Source organism: Pyrus communis, chromosome 3, assembly GCF_963583255.1.
Source record: "Pyrus communis chromosome 3, drPyrComm1.1, whole genome shotgun sequence".
NCBI lineage: Eukaryota > Viridiplantae > Streptophyta > Magnoliopsida > Rosales > Rosaceae > Pyrus > Pyrus communis.
In genome coordinates this window covers 28634335-28640665 of record NC_084805.1, presented here as the reverse complement: position 1 = coordinate 28640665, position 6331 = coordinate 28634335, and the positions used below count along the sequence as shown (strand labels likewise).

The 6331-nt window shown below is 38.2% G+C and overlaps 1 long non-coding RNA gene across 1 annotated transcript; it reads right to left on the bottom strand.

The window, feature by feature from the left end:
- Positions 1-357: 357 nt before the first annotated feature.
- On the bottom strand, positions 358-5509 carry LOC137727952 (uncharacterized). Its single transcript, XR_011067892.1, has 3 exons — positions 4555-5509; positions 530-935; positions 358-470 (listed from the first exon to the last, which is right to left on the bottom strand). It is a non-coding gene; the product is annotated as an uncharacterized lncRNA (long non-coding RNA).
- Between the last annotated feature and the right edge of the window lie 822 nt (positions 5510-6331).

The window sequence follows — 6331 nt, the reverse complement described above, 5'->3', positions numbered from 1 at the left end:
CTATAAAGAACGCCTCTACAAAAAATCAATTAAAACTAAGGTCGTTTAGTCATCGAACTGTATAAAAACAGATGAACGAAATTGGTACAAGCATTACGAACTGTCTATGTATTTGCTAAAATAGAGAGACTAAACGACCTTAATTTTAATTCATTTTTTGCAGAGATGATCTTTATAATATGATTCATAATATGAACAGTTCTGATTGTAAACACAAAACTTTGTGATTCAAATACGAAGAATTTTGAATAGGAGTTCCTACTCATGCTTAAGTAGGTAAGCATTATTATATGAGAAATGATTTATCCATTTTCTTTTGATTCAAACTCTAATTAGTTTATGGTAAATTAAGGGAGAATGAAATGAGGTACAATACTATAGTGAATAGAGTTAAGTTTCTATTCATGTGTCTCTGTTCACACCACTTCTGATCCATCCAGTAGAGTTTTGCAGAACAACATTCCCACCTCCTGCAGTCCAGCTTAGAGAACTAATATCGCTCGTAATTAAAAAAAAAGAAGAAAAAAACCTGAATTAATGGCTTCCTAGCAATTTCCAACCCAAAGTTGACATACCGAAGTAGAAGTTTCAATACCGAAAACCTGCTACAAATTTGTATAAATTTTTTTAGAACAACGAAATAGAAAGCAAAAATGGTAACATCGCAGTGACAAGAATTGTTAGACCACAAAAAGAGCCTAAGAGTGTATAAGTTAGTCACCACCATGTCACGAAAACTAACTTCGCTAATACGAACATATCATCCAGGGAATCCTACTATTATTTGCAGTAATTCTTCTTTTTGCTTTGTGTGATTTGATTGGAGTAAGATGACCACAATATGCACATCGGAAGCTTAAAGGATCACAGACGTCGCTGAGAGGACAACCTTTTATCAAAATCATCTACGTTAGCTGATTCAGAACTGCATACAACTAAAATAAAGAGTGTTAGCAAGAACTTTAGAGCATATCATCATTAAAACCGGATCTAAAGAGTGTTTGCAAGAACTTTAGAGCATATCATCATTAAAACCGGATCTTAAGAGAGAGCGAGATGCACTCAAATAATTACAAGGTAAACCATACAAACCAGATGCAACACATGGGTTTGCTACTCATGCATAGTTAGTTTGAAATGCCAACAAATTACGCATAGTAAGTTCAAAATTAAGATGGATTTTCAGATTATCATCGACACTAGAGTTGTCTTAATCCTTCTGCACACGAATTATGTTTGGTAATCAGCATGAAGAAACTATTTGACCAGATAATTCAATACCACATGGCCATACTTATTCTGAAGAAACAACCTACTATATAGAACTCATCCAGCCGACTCACACAATGTGGACTGCATATTCAAGTATACACTTTCAACACATTAAATCAATTAGTATCGGTGACTATTGGTAGCTAATTCCAGGGTTAACAGGACTCAAAACAACACTGATAGGGAAACAGGAGTGTCACACTGCAAAGCATATGGCATGTGTTGAATAAGTGGCCAAGTGGCCATACTTTAGATTAAACAAAAGAAGGTGGAAACACCTTTCCTTGTTTTGGGGAGGAAAATAAGGGAAAAGAATGTTTTGGTTCCCTAGCACCACCCGTGAGTTTTGGCTAAAAGGAAAAGAAAAAGTTGCTTTAAGAAAGGGAGCTCATTATTCGGTTTTGAAAGAGAAGAAAGAGAGCCTTTTCTTTTTGGTATATAGGGAGAAGAGCTCATTGTTTTCGGATGTGGGGGGAGCGGCAGATGAGAGAAACCAGGGAGAGCATTCGGCTCTCCCATTTGAATATGAGCTGCTCCTTCCCATCATTTGTAATAATCCCATTTTGTTAGTAATCACTCAATCAAAGATGTTTGTGCTACTTGTGTAGCTTTTGGGAGAGAAGGATTTTGATATGTGTTTCTTCTTCTCCATTTGTTTCTTAGTTTGAGTGAGAGCTATTGGTTGTATGTGGGATTTGGGTTTGAGAGTTAAAACTCTATTTGTAATCTCCTTTTGACATTAGTGGAATTTCCTCGCCGTCTCGGAACTGGATGTAGGCTTACGCCGAACCAGTATAAATCCTTGTGTTATTTTGGATTATTTGTCTTGTCATATTTTGCCGTATTAGCTTTGGTTTCATATTTGAAGCTTCCGCACAACAAGTGGTATCAGAGCTCTGAGTTTCGACTTAGAGGCTTTGTACAAGTATTGTCTATGAAACCATCAAATATGTCGGTGAAATATGTTTTTTTGAAAAAATTTGACAGGAGGAATGACTTTGGCATTTGGTCAATTGGAGATGCTGGCTGCAAAATGTGGGCTGTTGTCGACCAGTTGAGTGGAAAGGAGAAAAGGTAGAAGCAGTTGAAAATTGAAAAGAAAATGTTGTTTTTTTTCTTTCGGCATTTGTTTAGGCAGAAGGACATCATGATGACAAATGATGTTGTTGGCTGGAAGAAAAGGGAAAAAGGCTAAGGCTAAGTTTTCTTTTCTTTGGCATTTTTCAACGGCAGAAATTTTTGGTTGTTTTTCCACTCCCATTGGTTGACTTTGGAGCAAGTTGCTGGAAACATTGGAGGAGTTTGTGAGGGCCAATTTGTTGAGTTCTGCAAAAGTTTGGATAGTGAGACACCACACTATTTTGGATACACCACATGCACTGCAGAACATTTGTGTGGAACCCTCTTGTAGAAGGCAAGTTATATGCTTTCTAACTTTGGTCTATGGACATTTGGTTGGATTTGTTTGCCACTGCTATTTGGTCTGTTGGTCTCCATCATCTGCAATTAGTTTTCTTGAAGACTCCAGTTGAGGTATGGTTTTGGATCTCCTACTGATTATTTGAATTTGAAATTTTGGTTGTCCTGTTGGTGCTCATGTGATGATGGTAAACTTGAGTGAAGGGCATATTTTCGTATGTGGTATGTGAGACTTTGTTGCCAAATTTGTAATCAGTTTTGACTTGGAGAATGTGCCATGCTATGTGAATGAGTCTATTGGTGCAGTTTAAGACCATGGTGTTTATGAGCAGGTGGAGTTCATTGTGTGTCCAACTTTGGTATGGTGTACTTGATCTTTTGTTGGTGATATTGAAGAATTTCAGTTCTTCGTTTGAATCACCTTTTGTTTTGATCAAGGCACTTATGGTTTGCAAATTTGGAGAAGACGGTAGAGAAATGGTCTACTTTTGTTGGCTTTGGTACAGTTTGAGTCGAGGTGGAAATTGTTATGAGCACTGGTAAGTTTGGGGAATTTGATTTAGTTCTCGTTGTCTTTAGTGTGTACTTTGGGTGCTTATGGTGATTGTTGATTCGATTCTCTGTGATGCTTTCGGAACTTGGCCAAGGTGGAGATTGTTGAATAAGTGGCCAAGTGGCCATACTTTAGATTAAACAAAAGAAGGTGGAAACACCTTTCCTTGTTTTGGGGAGGAAAATAAGGGAAAAGAATGTTTTGGTTCCCTAGCACCACCCGTGAGTTTTGGCTAAAAGGAAAAGAAAAAGTTGCTTTAAGAAAGGGAGCTCATTATTCGGTTTTGAAAGAGAAGAAAGAGAGCCTTTTCTTTTTGGTATATAGGGAGAAGAGCTCATTGTTTTCGGATGTGGGGGGAGCGGCAGATGAGAGAAACCAGGGAGAGCATTCGGCTCTCCCATTTGAATATGAGCTGCTCCTTCCCATCATTTGTAATAATCCCATTTTGTTAGTAATCACTCAATCAAAGATGTTTGTGCTACTTGTGTAGCTTTTGGGAGAGAAGGATTTTGATATGTGTTTCTTCTTCTCCATTTGTTTCTTAGTTTGAGTGAGAGCTATTGGTTGTATGTGGGATTTGGGTTTGAGAGTTAAAACTCTATTTGTAATCTCCTTTTGACATTAGTGGAATTTCCTCGCCGTCTCGGAACTGGATGTAGGCTTACGCCGAACCAGTATAAATCCTTGTGTTATTTTGGATTATTTGTCTTGTCATATTTTGCCGTATTAGCTTTGGTTTCATATTTGAAGCTTCCGCACAACAGCATGCTGGGTAAGATTCAATCACATGTGTGGAACTCATCCAAACCGACTCACACATGTGGACTGCACATTCAATCATGATGCCTAAAGACCCTGCACAGTGCAACGACCGAGCTATCTTGAGGAGGAACCTCCCAAGTGTCAACCCATCTAATTGTTACTGGTGAATATTGCTAGCTACTTCCAGGGTTGAATAACACTCATAGGCAGACAGGATTCTCACAATGCAAAGCATACGGCACACTGGCTAAGAATTAATTGGTGCCAAGGATTGGATTGGATTGTAAAATCAACCTGATTTTTCCTTTTCTTTTAAACTATTTTTTAACATTTTGCGTCCACCTACTCTATCCTAGCATTTGTCCACCTACCTTAAAACGTAAAAGAATATCAGTAATCAATAAAACTCATGTAACCTATCAATTTCAAAGCACTAACCTGGGATTCAACATCAACAAAATCCAATATAAACATGATATCAACAAAACAATGCAATATAAACAAGAAAAGTACTTTGATTTTAGATCAAAAGTTTGCAAATAATCCACCTGGTTAGTGATCTCCTTCAGCATCGTCATCTTCCACTGCTTCCTCGGCCTTTGGTTCTTTCTGTATACAAAAATACGCTACATGTTTACAGAAGTGTTCGTTCAAAAATTAACTTATAAAAATAAATAAAGGATTACCTTAAATACAGATTGCCCAGTTCTGATGGTACTAGGCAAGTGTTTAATGGAGGATGAAAACAGAGAATGGGAGGAGGATGAAAAGCTTCATACCGCCAAGAACGGTATGAAACTTTTCGTCCTTCTCCCATTCTCTATTTTCCTTTCTTTTCTGGCTCCAATTTCAGTTTCCGCTACTGAATTCACTTCGACATTTCTTCCCATTTGTAGTTTCCGGAAGAGAAGAGGGTTCTTGACAGCATAGAAGTTGATGAACTTAAGTCAAGCAGGAAGAACTGGGTTGAATTTATAAGTAGAATTCTTGAAGTTTTGTTCCTTAAACTTTTTATCCATGTTTCCTCTTCCATTGAATCGCTTTCTGCTTATATTTGTATTTTCAGACAAGAAAAATGTCAAAGAACCCGAGGATGAAGTTGTTTCGTAAATCTGGGTCTGTGGAAAACCAGATGGTTGATCATCCGGATGATCATAATCTCCTGAAAGTGCTCGATTCAGAAAGGATGAAGGCAAAATGGGATGGTGTTGGCCCGACTACGGTTTCATCACAGTTGGAAGAAAATGGTCGAAGCTGTACTGTTTGCCAGTAAAAGTACAATTTCAGCCATTTTCTTCCAACAAAACCATAGTCGGGACAACACCATCCCATTTTGCCTTCATCCTTTCTGAATTGAGCACTTTCAGGAGATTATGATCATCTGGATGATCAACCATCTGGTTTTCCACAGACCCAGATTTACGAAACAACTTCATCCTCGGGTTCTTTGACATTTTTCTCGTCTGAAAATATAAATATAAGCAGAAAGCGATCAATGGAGAAGGAAACTGTTTGGACCTAAATTTACGCTATCGGCCCATACAATCAAGGCCGTTAGATGAGTAAAGTTCTAGACCGTTGGATGATAAAGTGGTTGAGATAATTTTCAATTATTATTAAGGAATAATATTGTGGTTTTAATCATAATATTATCTCTTAATATATATTGGATTATCTAAGCCTAATATTGGCTATATCCAGCGGATCGTTTAAAGATAAATGATATCTAAAAGATAGGTTGTTGCTTACCTTGAGAAGTCTTTGACCTAGACTCTAGCTGATGAGTTTGAATTAAAATCAAATTCTACACAAGTGAAGCCGCACCACACATCTGCTTCTATAAATACAAGGCTGCGAACACCATAGAGAGGACCTCCAATTCAACACCCAACTGCCCTGCGCAAAACCTCTCAAACATCTTGAGATTTTTTATTTTCTTTTTCCGCCGACACATCTTCAGTTTGGATAAACAGCACTGTGAAGGCAACCGGCGAACATCTTCAGTTTGGATAAACAGCACTGTTGCCGTAGAATCAGCCGTTCCCGAAGCACCTTCAGTTTGGATAAACAGTACTGCGTCGAGGCCGACTGGTTATCTATCCAAGTCTCGGTCGAGAAGGATTTTCAAATCCTTATTGGCAGAGGTCATCTCATTAGCCTTCTCGGCGAAGTGAGGTGTTACCAGGTTACTACATTCGGCACCATAAAAGCCGAATTTGATATTGAACTTCGTAGAACTAGCAGCCTTGTCTTCAGGCTCGAGAATCCAAAGGCCGAGATTTGTTCCTTCCTCGGCCGCAATCGCAAGATAAAGAAGTCACCGAC